The sequence below is a fragment of the Hordeum vulgare genome, chromosome 5H (genome assembly GCF_904849725.1).
Source record: "Hordeum vulgare subsp. vulgare chromosome 5H, MorexV3_pseudomolecules_assembly, whole genome shotgun sequence".
Classification (NCBI taxonomy): Eukaryota; Viridiplantae; Streptophyta; class Magnoliopsida; order Poales; family Poaceae; genus Hordeum; species Hordeum vulgare.
The window spans coordinates 380001446-380016361 of record NC_058522.1 but is presented as its reverse complement, the minus strand read 5'-3'; the positions used below and the strand labels follow the sequence as shown (position 1 = coordinate 380016361).

At 43.0% G+C, this 14916-nt stretch overlaps 1 pseudogene; it reads right to left on the bottom strand.

The window, feature by feature from the left end:
- Nucleotides 1–7171: 7171 nt before the first annotated feature.
- LOC123396737 lies at nucleotides 7172–14672 on the bottom strand (annotated as a pseudogene).
- Nucleotides 14673–14916: the final 244 nt, after the last annotated feature.

Genomic DNA, 14916 nt, shown 5'->3' with positions numbered 1-14916 from the left:
AGTTTGAAGAAAATATAAAATGTTTGTGAATTCAAAAAATGCTCAGGATTTTTGTAAAAATATTCGCATATTCAAAAAATGTTGATAATTTTGAGAACAATGTTGGTGAAAACAATAAAAGTCCATGATTTTGAAAAAAAGTTAGTGTGTTATTTTTTGAGTGCAATTGAAAAAATGTTTGCTAATTCAAAAAATGTTCATGCATTTCAAGAAATGTTCTAAAATTTTAAAGACATAATATGATCAGCATTATTGAAGATTATAATTGTTTTTCTCCCGTTGCAACGCACATGTCTTTTGCTAGTTATGTCTCAAGAAAATAACCTCAATCTCTTTTGCTAGATTCCCAATTTTTTGTATATATAGTTTTTCTTATCCTTACCTAGCCTTTTATACCCATTATAAATATTTCTTGATGTCGACTACCTGCATGGATGTCTGCTTAATCTTAGTTGACTAAGCTAGAGGTGATCCTTTTGTTCTTTACGTGTCAATCTCTATTTCTTACTAGCTCGGGGAACTTGCACCCAACAAATTAATGGATGATCTTGCACTACCTCATCAAAAATATTTGTAGTTAATATGTGAATTTAAAAGAGGTCTTCTTCGGTACAACCCCCCTAAACGTATAAGGGCGGTATGATCATTGCACGTTCTGTACCGTATATGTCGCGCCGTCCGCCCGCCCGCCCGTCGTACATACGCCACGTCACCCGTGCGTCGGTAGTTTGGTTGAAAAAAAAACATAACTTCATCACGCCCGACTCCGCCGTCGCGACTCCGCCGCCGCGACATTGCCGCCGCGATCTCGCCGACGTGCCTCACCCCCCCCCCCCACGTCTCCGCCGACGTCGTGAGTCCAGCACACGTCGCCTCCACCGCCGACGTCTCGTCTCCGCCGCTGCCGGTACGCCGCCGCACACGTCTCCACCGGTGACGTGACCCTATCCCTCCGCTTCGACGCCGGCGGTTGCAGTGACCGACGTGGCACCGACGTCGAACGATGACGATCAACCCTTCGACGACGGACAGTAAGTTTTTTTAATTTAATCCATACAATTTTTCACGATTTCATTGTACATTGATACAATACCTATTGAAAGGTTTATTAATAGATCAAGACAACACCAGATATGCTGGCGATGACTCTAGTAGTGATGATGAATCTTCGTCATTGAATGCAAATAAATCACTCGGACACAACTATATGAGTCAGGATGAATCATATAGTGGTAATGTAAGTGTTGTGTACGTTGACTATAAATAATGAAAATATAAGTTATTACATTAACACTTACAATTGCTATTGAATTTAAATAGGTGCATGCTAATGATGACAATGACGATTATGGCAGCGATGATCAATCTTATGCTGAAAGGGGAACCCAGGTATGTTTTAAATATGTTGTTGTATTATTGCTAACATACAAATTGCATTACCACTTACACTTTTGAATCTGTACAAAAAAATACCGATGGTGACGCTGAGACGAGAACCTTACATGATAACAATGATGAGAATGATGACAATAACGAGGATGATAACAATGATGAGGATGGTGATAATGATGAGGATGATGATAATGATGAGGATGATGACAATGCATCTAATGAAGGAAATATGAGCGAAGTAAGTTATATTACATGTTCAAATTACTCATGAAAACTAACATATCAAAAGACTGACGAACATGGTGATATGTCTTATTTTGCAGGGGGTGTTGATGGTTCTAATGGGAACGATGAGCATGTTGGCGATCTTGATTTTGACCTTGACATCAGCTATGATGAATATCATCAAGAGACATTGGATAGGCATTGGGAAGTCATGGCCAAGACATTCAGGTCAGAAGCAGAGGTGCACATGTTCTATAACCAGTACGCCAAAGATCGTGGATTCAGTATCAGGAGGGACTTGCAAAGATTTGGAAAAGGTTCCCAAAAAGTTGTACGCATGAGGAGGTATCTCTGTTCCAGGGCAGGAAAACGACATGCAAAATTTTTAACCATGGAAGGCCGGACCCGCAGACTGAGACCGGAGAGTCGATGTTTCTGTGAAGCCCATTTAAAAGTGAAGCTTGATAGAAAGAGTGGAATTTGGTATGTCAGCAGTTTCTTCGATGATCACAACCATGTTCTTGCAAAACCGGACGAAGTACCTTTCCTACGGTCTCACAATGTAATCAAAGATTTCCAGAAAGCAGAGATTTTAGCTATGGCAGGAGCTGGGATAAGAAAGCATATCATTTTTGATAACTTTGTCAGCAGGTATGGTTCGTATGCTAAGACAGGGTTTGGAAGGACAAAATTGTATAATATGTGCTATAGGGAGAAGATGAAACTGCTTGTCCAAGGTGATGCTGACACTGCTATAGGAATCATGTTGGCTATAAAGGACAGGGATCCGGATTTCTTCTTTGAGCATACCGTTGACGCTGAAGGTAGGCTGAACAACCTGTTCTGGTGTGATTCGCAATCACGTCGGGATTATCTTGACTATGGTGATGTCACTGTGTTCGACAGTACGTACAATATGAATAGGTATGGAATGCCATTTATCCCTTTTGTTGGTCTCAACAATCACCGTTGCACTACGGTTTTTGCATGCGCCATTGTTTCAGATGAGAGTGAAGGTACGTATGTTTGGCTGCTAGAGACGTTTTTGAAAGCTAACTGCCAGAAGAAGCCCCAGTCTGTAATTACTGATGGAGATGCAGCGATGATAAGGGCTATCAGGAAGGTGCTTCCTGACGTGTGGCATCGTCTATGTTCATGGCATATTGAAATAAACATGCAAAAACACCTCCATCACAAGTCATTGAAGGAATTCAGGTCACTCTTGTACTACGCCACCACACATGCAGTTTTCGAGGAGAGATGGGCCACGTTTGTTCAGAAATGGCAGATGTAGAAAAAAAAAACATGGCTCCATAGGATGTACACGAAGAAGAAGCTTTGGGCTGCATCATATTTGTCTGGTGGGTTATTTCTTGGTATGCGTAGTAATCAGAGGAGCGAGATCCTGAACTCATGCCTGCACCTACATCTGGACTACGGTATGACAATTGTTGATATGATTGTACACTATGAGAATTGCATCATGCGCTTGCGCGAGAATGAATCGCATGACGATTGCGTGGCCTCACAGACTCTACCAGTAGCAGTGACTCAGTGTAAGACCATTGAGGTGTTTGCTGCCAAAGCATTCACGAAGGCAAACTTTTACATCTTGCAGGAAGATTTAAAAAAGGTACATCAGCTTGAGGTAATTGATAGGTTAAGAGGAGCAGACAGTCACAGATTCGTGGTTGCTTGGAAAAATAACACGGATCATAGGTTTAATGTGGACTACGCACCAGGTAACTCTGCAGAAACTATAAAGTGTAGTTGTCGAAGTATGACTCGCAAAGGCCTTCCTTGCAAGCATATTCTTCATGTTTTGAATGCACTCAACTTACCTGCAATACCTAAGTGTTGTATCCTGCAACGGTTCATGAAGAAAGCAAGATCTGGATTGCCCGTGAAGCGCACCAGCGATATGTTTTCATGGGGTTGGACGGGTAAGGAGGCTAGAGCTAGATATAGTACGTTGAACAGTGTATCTGCAGAAGCTGCTCATATCGCATGTCATAATCCATTCTTATTCGACAAGATGCTGGCAGCAATGAAAGAAGTTATAGCGAATAAGGACATCTTGAATAATGAAGAACCCAGTGAGCAAAGCTTTGTGAGTAATGATGAATTTCAGCCTAAGCAGAATCATATTCTTATTCGTGATCCAGTGAAGGTGTCCACCAAAGGGGCACCTAAACAGAATATTAGAGGTCAGGGTAAGAATGCTCCTGAGGTGATCAAAAATGGAAGACCAAAAGCATTTAATGAGAAAAGCGGACGTCTATGTAGACTATGCAGACTTCCAGGTCATAACAAGGCCACTTGCAACCAAAATCCAGAATACGTATATGTTTGTTATTTTACTTATGATGTTTTGTTTCGGTAATTATTTTCTTATAACCTATAATTTATTTCATGCAGTAATTGGGGTTGAAGACATAAGCGGTGTTATTGTAATCTTTAGATTTTTATATCTGCAATAATATTGTGTTACATAAGACAATATGTATATGTTTTTCTCGTTATTTAAGACAATACGTATATGTTTTCCATGTTATATGTTGTTCATTTTATATAAGACAATACTACGAGCACTTCAGTCGACATCGATTGTGCTATTTTTAAAATGCAAAATGCATGTACCGATGCCATGACGGCGCTGTATGTTCTGGGTGAAAACCCGTCGCATCGACCGCATGCGCCGATGTCACGCGGGAGCAGTTAACCCCGTCGCGCCGACTGCATGCGCCAACGTCAACTCGGGTGAAAGGACGTGGATGTCGCCTAGAGGGGGGGGTGAATAGGCGCTTTAAAATAATTAAGGTTTAGGCTTGAACAAATGCGGAATAAAACTAACGTTTAATATGTCAAGCACAAAACCTCAAACAACTAGGCTCACCTATGTGCACCAACAACTTATGCTAAGTAAGATAAACAACTAAGTGATAGCAAGATATATGACAAGAGACAATATGGCTATCACAAAGTAAAGTGCATAAGTAAAGGGTTCGGGTAAGAGATAACCGAGGCACGGGGAGACGATGATGTATCCCGAAGTTCACACCCTTGCGGATGCTAATCTCCGTTAGAGCGGTGTGGAGGCACAATGCTCCCCAAGATGCCACTAAGGCCACCGTAATCTCCTCACGCCCTCGCACAATGCAAGATGCCGTGATTCCACTAAGGGACCCTTGAGGGCGGTCACCGAACCCGTACAAATGGCAAACCTTGGGGGCGGTCACTGAACCCGTACACGTGGCAACCCTTGGGGGCGGTTACTGGTACCCGTACAAATTGCTAGGGGCAATCTCCACAACCTAATTGGAGACCCCAACGCTTGCCCGGAGCTTCACACCACAATGATTGAGCTTCGAGACACCACCAAGCTTCTAGGATGCCAAAGCATCCGCGAAGAACAATATCTAGGGTACTAAGTACCAAAGGTAATAAGCTTCTCAAACTTCACTTCCACGTATCACCTTGGAGAACTCAAATCGATGCAACTAATGCAATGGCAAGAACACACGGAGTGTTCAAGTCCCTCACACTCAAATCCCTCCACAACAACGAAAGCTATGTAGAAATATGAGAGGAAGAACAAGGAGCTCACAAAGAACTCCAAGATCAAGATCCAAGGGGTTCCCCTCACATAGAGGAGAAAGTGATTGGTGGATATGTGGATCTAGATCTCCTCTATCTTCTCCCTCAAGAACAAGCAAGAATCATTGGAGGGATTGAGAGTAAGCAAGCTCTAAGAATGTCAACAATGGAGGTAGAACAAGAGCTCAACGGATGGATAAGGCCAAGGGGGAAGAAGACCCCCTTTATATAGTGGGGGAAGGAATCAAACCATTACCCCCACTCTCTGCCCGAGCTCCAGCGGTACTACCGCTGGCACTCCAGCGGTACTACCGCTGACTGCAGCGGTACTACCGCCAGCCAGCGGTACTACCGCTGGCTGCAGCGGTACTACCGCTGGCACTCCAGCGGTACTACCGCTGGCACTCCAGCGGTACTACCGCTCGGCCCCTGGTAGTGCAAAGGCACTACCACCGCCAAGAAAGTCTTCGCAAAAAGGTCCGTCCACGAACAACCGCTAGGCAGGCGGTACTAAGCTCCTGGAGCGGTACTACCGCTGACCAGGGGCGGTATTACCGCCAGCGAGCGGTACTACCGCTAGGGCCAGTGGTACTACCGTCAACTCTAGCGGTACTACCGCTAGGTCCAGCGGTATTACCGCCCGCCACTGAAACAGCCATAACTTTCGCATACGAGCTCCGAATCGAGCAAACCCAAGCTTGTTGGATTCAGGACGACAAGAGCTATCCAAACAGGAACCAAGAAGTATGATTCAAGGATGCAAATGGTTTGAGCTCTCAACGAACGATACGATCAAGCTACTCACTTGAGAGCCCCCCTTGATAGTATAGCAATCTATCCTAAACAGAAAACCTATCAAGGGCAAACCTATACCTTGCACCTCGTCCTCTTGAGCTAGATGATGATGATCTTAGCTTCCTCAAGATGGACCACCTTTCTTGATTGCGTTGGCTTGATGAAGACTAATTGATTGCTCCCCCATACTCACTATGGGTGAGCCACTCTTCAGCATATCTTCACAAGTCCATTGCCACCACAATGGATGGCAAGCTTCAAGCATGATATCTTCGTGCTGATCCACTTGAACTTGCACATCGCAATCTTGATGACGATCACAACTTGACCTTCATACTTCATGGGTTGTATGAGATCTTCCCTTTGACGCAAGCCCATGGAAACACACCTAACCCCCACATAGAACTCTCACGAAGACCATGGGTTAGTACACAAACACGTAATGGACAATGCTTACCATACCATGGGATCACTTGATCCCTCTCGGTACATCTTGTACGCTTTGTGTGTTGATCATCTTGATTTACTCTTTGTCTGAGATCTTGATCAACCTTGTGTCTCTATGACCATTCTTTGGATAATACCTTGAATACCACCTTGGTCATTATATAAACTCCTTGAACCCAACAGATGGACTTCAAGAAGTGCCTATGGACAAATCCTATAAATATAACTTAAGGCAACCATTAGTCCATAGGAATTGTCATCAATTACCAAAACCACATATGGAGATATATGCTCTAACAGCGGGGCCGCCGACCCCGTTGTTTCTGGGCAAAAAACGTCACGCCGACTGCATCCCCCGACGCCACGAGAACACAGAATGTCATTGGCTTTTTCGTGCAAAAAAAGACGTCGCTGGGACTGCATGCGCCGACGTCACGTGGGTCCGTTGACCCCATCGTTTTTCGAGCTAAACCCGTCGCGCCGACTGCACGTCCCGACGCCACGTGAACGCAGAAAACGTCGCGCCGACGTCGCGTCGACTGTATGCACCAGAACATAGCACAGTTGATAGAATTTTCAACAACAATGCGTACTATTTATATATTACTAAAACTATATAATTACTATTACGTATAAAATGTTTAAACACAAAATATGATAAAATCATCTACTCCCGTAGTAAACTCAAACACTCATGAATCTCCTCTGATGTCATCTATTTCTTTCTCCTTGCAATCCTAATAACTTTGTCTTTAATTTCTCCAAGTGTGTTCTTCAAAGAAAAAATCAATTGCCCTATCATTAGCTCCCTCGAACCATCAATTGATCTCTGCAAAGCAACACACAAATTATTTTAGTCCACTATAGATGTTCATAGTAAAGAGTACTAATATTAGTTTTGTACCTGTGAAAAAGATCGATCACATGTATCGCCATTCCAATTTTTAAAGCAATGAAGAACAAATAATCCACATGAGTTCCTGATACATGTAATTAACAATAAATAATTATGCATCACACACATATAATACATCAACGTTATATTCAACTACATACTCACCCATCTTCTTGTTGAGGCATGTCGTAGGTTTTAATAGGCCATGTGGATACATCCGGATACTACACAGATCCGGTTGTATTTGCTTCTGCAATATCTTCTCCAATTTCTCTTCTCTAAAAATAGCAATAAAACACAAGAAACTTTCAATAAATAATGTAAACACACGATGGTTCCGCAATGCAAATATGTATTAAAACCTACCAAGTCCTCAACGAGTTTTCTAGTTGTACTGTCAAGTTCTTTTTTCCCATCAATGAGTCTAGAACCTGGAACTCTTCCTTTTCCTTATGCATGATGACCGTAACCCAATGGGTGTTATCCTTGTTGAGAGCCATATAAGTCTGCATAAAGAAAAAAAAGAAAATATTAACTAGATCAATGCAATATTTTTAATAATAGTGCATTATTTGTATACACTACAACCACAAGAACATACCTTAGGTGCTTTGAAATACTCGGTCATACACCTATTTACGGGTTCATTAGAATTTGACACTTTTTGATACTCATTACTGTTTACATTCTTATCCTTTCTATATTCAAGAAGCCACGTCACCCTCCAAGTAGGTATTATGTAACGTTCGTTTTTAGCTTCCTCCAACAAAAAAGATGAGTAATAACCTGAAAATAATATAACAAATGTAATAATTGTACTTTGTTGTCAAATATAATGTTAAAAATATAAATAACTTACATCGCCGCTTATTCATTTCCGGTTCAGAATCTGACAAGCTCTCTCTGTAGTCAAAGCGTCGGTCACACCATCATTGAAAATTTGTGTAGCTTTATGTTTCTTTGAGCGCTCACATGCGCGTACAAACATAACACTCAATTTTATTACATCGACGTCAGCACTACTTTTCTTACCATCTACTTTATTAAACAATTCTGCAAATCACAAATTAAAATTAGTAAGCGTAACTCTCCAATAAACTTTGTTCTACGAAAATAATATTGATTCATAACAATCTTACTCGCTTTGGCAGAAAGTTTTGCATGCTTGATGGGTTTAACAACAACAAAAGGAGACTTTATGGCTCTTGATGCAGTGCGTTTACGTTTGCCAACCCCCTTTTCCACTTGCTCATCTACTCCATTGTAATGACCCGATTCATGTGATGAAATTTCATTTGTATCTAAAGACGTGACTGCCTTCTCATGTGATACCTCAAGCACTTCGATAGGATCACTCCAATCACCCTTGAAACTATTCAGATATTCTGGAGTGCAATAATAAGGTACATTACCTTCGTCATCGTCCTTTTGCTTATTACTTTTACCTTGAGAAGGTGTGCGATAGTTGTCCTTATCAGACTGATAAACAAACTCCTTATGACCAAATGCACCATCATTTGTAGATTCATTAATGTCACCATATAGATTCTCTTCTTCTTCCTCCATGTTACCGGTTCTATAGAACACACCGGTTTTGTTCATCTTCTCAATCATCCTCTAAAAAAATATATTTATTAACAAGAGTTATTTAAGTCAATGAAATACATTATGCACGATAGTAAAATAGTGTTGCGTCGTTACCCGTGCGCATAACTCTGGCAGGCGACACATTTCCTTGCGTATTTCCTTCAGCTCATGCCAAATGCGGTCCATAACATTACTCGCGGAAGCCTCTCATGTGTTGCTCTCTTTCTTCTTTCCACTAACAGTAGATTTTTTAGTACTTGATTTTTTATTTTTTTCAGCTTGTTCTTGAGCAATTTTTTTCACCCTATACTCATATGTAATATTGTCATCAATCTACAAAAACAATAATTAGAGATCGATAATTATACATCTAATTTAGACAATAAGTCAAACTATGGAAATGTAACATTAAAAAATAAATTTAGAGAATATGGATTACCATTCCAATACCACGACCATAATCATAGTCGTATTTGTCTCTTTTCTCCGTGACTGGTTCCGTCCAGTTCCTCATCAAGGGGCTCATAAGTGACAACGGATCATATTTTGGACCTATAATTGGTTGTACTTTCTCCCAATAGGCATACTGCAATACAACAAATAATTTAAATAATATATATCATACTGCGGTTGTACTATACGTGAGTAATAAATCGAATAATACATACCTGCAAAAGGGCAAGGTTTCCATGTGGCCATTCCCTCACACGGCCATCCTCTAGAACCTTTCCAATCTCCCAAAGAAAGAATTTCAAAGTAAAATCGTTCCAGTTGAACTTACTTATCATCCTTTTGTCCTTAACTAAGGCATAATATTCCTTCCGAATATATTCATGGGAGACTAGTGCGAACTGTTCCCAACAAAACTAGAAACGTCATCCGGACAAAGTCATCATCCGTGTTATCATTCTTCACAATTTTATTGATAAGATCATCAACCATGATCTTACCCTTTTTTGTGTCCACAAAATGAGTTGGTATTCTTTTCATACTTTTTTGTCCTTCTATTCTAATAAAACCAACTACATCAACTCCTTGATTTTTCAATCCAAAAATAGATAACACATCATCATGCCCTATTGAAATAAGGCCTTTACTACCAGCTGACTCTTGAACCATGAATTTTTTGTTATGGGGATTGTAGCCTTGGATCAAAAAGTGAAGTAAAAAATTCACGCATCTTAACGGACGGCATTTGTAACATGCCTTGCAAATCCGTTTCATAAAACGTAACTTTTTGACTTGCTGAAAGTTTATCAACAAGACTAACCCACTTCTCAACACAACATGGAATCACACCGTCGATTCCATCCTTCATAATTTAAACAATTTGTCACGTACGATGCAATTTATTTGATATTTCAATAATAACATGAACATTATAAACATACTTACCCAATTATAATGCCAAGGAAGGAAGAACGGACGGACGAACGGTGAAGGCCGCGGCGACGCACTGACGTACGGTCAATGCCGAGGGCGATGGACGATGAAGAACGACGGCGGACGGACGGACGACCGACGGCGGACGGATGTTGACGGTGATGGACGGCGACGCGCGAACGGACGGGCGACGGCCACGGTGACGGAGTTGTGATGGCGCGGCGTCGGGAGGGATGGAGGGCGGCGAGATCACGTCGGCGTACGGCTAAGCGTCGGGGGGTGGGGGTGGCGACACCACGTCGGGTGCAGAGCGAGGCGTCGGGGGGCGCGGCGGCAGCGAGATCACGTCGCTGTGGCTAGGGTATGCAAGGTCGCTAATCCCCGCCGTCGTGGGAAAACAATATCAGGACGTCGGGTGTATTTTTTTTATTTTTTTCCATATGAATATTTGCAAGTCTCCTACATGAAATATTTCCATATGAATTTGCAAGTCCCTTTCATGAAATTTTTTCTTTTTTTCTATGCTTCACGATGAACTTCACAAGGCGGCACGTCAAATTTTAGATTTTTCTGACAATCCATGGTTTTTTTATGAATTTCCATTCAAAAACCGGCACAAACAGATGCCGGACGTGACGCAACGTGCGTTTGGTCTCCGATTTTGTTGAATTTTTGCGTGGCATCATTGCATGTCCATTCTCAGGTGCCGGCAAAAGTTGGGTGAATTTCATGAATGCATGCATGTAGTTCATGTGCAACCCATGGGTGTCGGTATGGACGGAAGGGGTGCTACAACGCCATCTTGCAACAACCCTTCATGAAATTTTTTCATTTTTTTCCACGCTTCACGATGAACTTCACAAGGCGGCACGTCAAATTTTAGAATTTTCTGACAATCCGTGCTTTTTTATGAATTTTCATTCAAAAACCGGCACAAACAAATGCGAGACATGACGCAAGGTGCGTTTGGTCTCCGATTTCGTTGAATTTTTGCGTGGCATCATTGCATGTCCATTCTCAGGTGCCAGCAGAAGTTGGGTGAATTTCATGAATGCATGCATGTACTTCATGTGCAACCCATGGGTGTTGGTATGGACGGAAGGGGTGCTACAACGCCATCTTGCAACTAACCTTCATGAATTTTTTTCATTTTTTTCCACGCTTCACGATGAACTTCACAAGGCGGCACGTCAAATTTTAGAATTTTCTGACAATCCATACTTTTTTTTATGAATTTTCATTCAAAAACCGGCACAAACAGATGCCGGATGTGACGCAACGTGCGTTTGGTCTCCGATTTCGTTGAATTTTTACGTGGCATCATTGCATGTCCATTCTCAGGTGCCGGCAAAAGTTGGGTGGATTTCATGTATGCATGCATGTACTTCATGTGCAACCCATGGGTGTCGGTATGGACGGAAGGGGTGCTTCAACGCCATCTTGCACCTACCCTTCATGAAAAAATTTCATTTTTTTTCACGCTTCACGATGAACTTCACAAGGCGGCACGTCAAATTTTACAATTTTCTGAACATCCGTGCTTTTTTATGAATTTTCATTCGAAAACCGGCACAAACAGATGCCGGACGAGACGCAACGTGCGTTTGGTCTCCGATTTCGTTGAATTTTTGCGTGGGATCATTGCATGTCCATTCTCAGGTGCCGGTAAAAGTTGGGTGAATTTCATGAATGCATGCATGTACTTCATGTGCAACCCATGGGTGTCGGTATGGACGGAAGGGGTGCTACAACGCCATCTTGCAACTACCCTTCATGAAAAAATTTCATTTTTTTTCACGCTTCACGATGAACTTCACAAGGCGGCACGTCAAATTTTAGAATTTTCTGATAATCCGTGCTTTTTTTATGAATTTCCATTCAAAAACCGGCACAAACACATGCCAGACGTGACGCAAGAGCGTTTGGTCTCCGATTTCATTGATTTTTTGCATGGCATCATTGCATGTCCATTCTCAGGTGCCGGCAAAAGTTAGATGAATTTCATGAATGCATGCATGTACTTCATGTGCAACCCATGGGTCGGTATGGACGGAAGGGGTGCTACAACGCCATCTTGCAACTACCCTTCATGAATTTTTTTCATTTTTTGTCTACGCTTCACGATGAACTTCACAAGGCGACACGTCAAGTTTTAGAATTTTCTGACAATCCGTGCTTTTTTATGAATTTTCATTCAAAAACTGGCACAAACAAATGCCGGACGTGACGCAACGTGCGTTTGGTCTCCGATTTCGTTGAATTTTTGCGTAGCATCATTGCATGTCCATTCTTAGGTGCCGACAAAAGTTGGGTGAATTTCATGAATGCATGCATGTACTTCATATGCAACCCATGGGTGTCGGTATGGACGGAAGGGGTGCTACAACGCCATCTTGCAACTACCCTTCATGAAAAAAATTCATTTTTTCCACGCTTCACGATGAACTTCACAAGGCGACACGTCAAATTTCAGAATTTTCTGACAATCCGTGCTTTTTTATGAATTTCCATTCAAAAACCGGCACAAACAGATGCCGGACGTGACGCAACATGCGTTTGGTCTCCGATTTCATTGAATTTTTGCGTGACATCATCGCATGTCCATTCTCAGGTGCCGGCAAAAGTTGGATGAATTTCATGAAAGCATGCATGTACTTCATGTGCAACCGATGGGTGTCGGTATGGACAGAAGGGGTGCTACAACGCCATCTTGCAACTACCCTTCATGAAAAAATTTCATTTTTTTCCACGCTTCACGATGAGCTTGACAAGACGACACGTCAAATTTTAGAATTTTCTGACAATCCGTGCTTTTTTATGAATTTCCATTCAAAAACCGACACAAACAGATGCCGGACGTGACACAACGTGCGTTTGGTCTCCGATTTCGTTGAATTTTTGCGTGGCATCATTGCATGTCCATTCTCAGGTGCCGGTAAAAGTTGGGTGAATTTCATGAATGCATGCATGTACTTCATGTGCAACCCATGGGTGTCGGTATGGACGGAAGGGGTGCTACAACGTCATCTTGCAACTACCCTTCATGAAAAAATTTCATTTTTTTTTCATGCTTCACGATGAACTTCACAAGGCGGCACGTCAAATTTTAGAATTTTCTGACAATCCGTGCTTTTTTGTGAATTTCCATTAAAAAACCGGCACAACCACATGCCGGACGTGACGCAACGTGCGTTTGGTCTCCGATTTCGTTGAATTTTCGCGTGGCATCATTGCATGTCCATTCTGAGGTGTCGGCAAAAGTTGGGTGAATTTCATAAATGCATGCATGTACTTCGGGTATAAGAAAAATTATAAGTTATTTATATATTTTTTAAGAAAAATTATTTAAAATAATTTCATGAATGTTTATATCGTTTAAGAATTTTTTTACGTCTATAATTTCATGAATGTTTATATCGTTTAAGAAATATAATAAGTTATTTTTTTTCATTTTTGTAATTTTTTATATATTAGATAAAATTTAAATATTTAGTTAACTAATGTAAACAATTTAAATATTTCAAATAAATAATAATAATAATAACAATGTAAACAATGAATTTAGTTTCATAATAAACTTAGATAAAATTTCATAGTTCCCGATTACATTCGAACATAATTAAAAAACTAAAAATAAAATTTAAGTAAACATTACTAAATTCTAAAAATCCTAATCTAATCGGAGTCGAGGTAGACGACGGCGGGCCCGTCCAGTTCACCGTCGCCGTCCCGCCGTCGTCGTCGTCGTCGGAGCTCTTGGCGAGGGCGTCCCAGTCGACGTCGTCGTCATCGCCGAAGGGTGGCGGGTTTGCCGCCGCTGCCGCCGTCGCCTGGATCACCGCCGCGATCTCCGCCTCTTCCCTCGCCGCCGCTGCCGCCGTCGCCTGCGACGCCCTCATGGCGACGAGTAGCCCCGACGAGTCGTCGGGGTCGCCGTCCTCGCGGAGGACGAACTGTTCCGGCGGCACCACGTACTCCGCCGGGACAGCCGGCGCCACCGCCGGGGCCTTCGGAGGTGGGTGGGGGATCGCCGCCCGATGGCGACGCGGGACGCCCTTGCCACTGCCGTCGTTGCCTGCCGGCAACGCCTGATGACGTCGTTGTAGTTTTTCCCGTCCCAAAAGGCGTGCCGGCCGTAGGTGTTGTAGCGGCCGCCGGGGTGGACCGAGAGCTGCTCCGGCGTCGCGGGGTTGGTCAGCGTCGGATAGCCGTCCTTGCAAATCCTCAAAGGTTTTGCAAGGCGGCACCCCGGCGGGACGAGGAGGCCGAAGTTGAACAGCTCCTGCGTCAGCGGCTTGTCGAGGCTCTGGGGCCAGTTGCTCTCCGGCGCGCCGCCGCCGGGATGGTCCATCGTCGGGTCGTCGGAGAACGAGGAAGGGAGGAAGAGAACTTCGGGACGATGGGGACCTGCGGCGGGACGACAAAAAGCGGGGGAGAGAAGGAGAGCAGGGGAGCGACGGGTGTGCCGACGAGCCGCGGGACGACGGGTATATATAGCGCCGCGACGGGAGGGGAGGCGACGGGGCAGCTGGCCGGCGTAACTCTCCCGGAGTGAATGCGCGTCACCTCGGGAGCCATCGAACCAACGGGCCAGC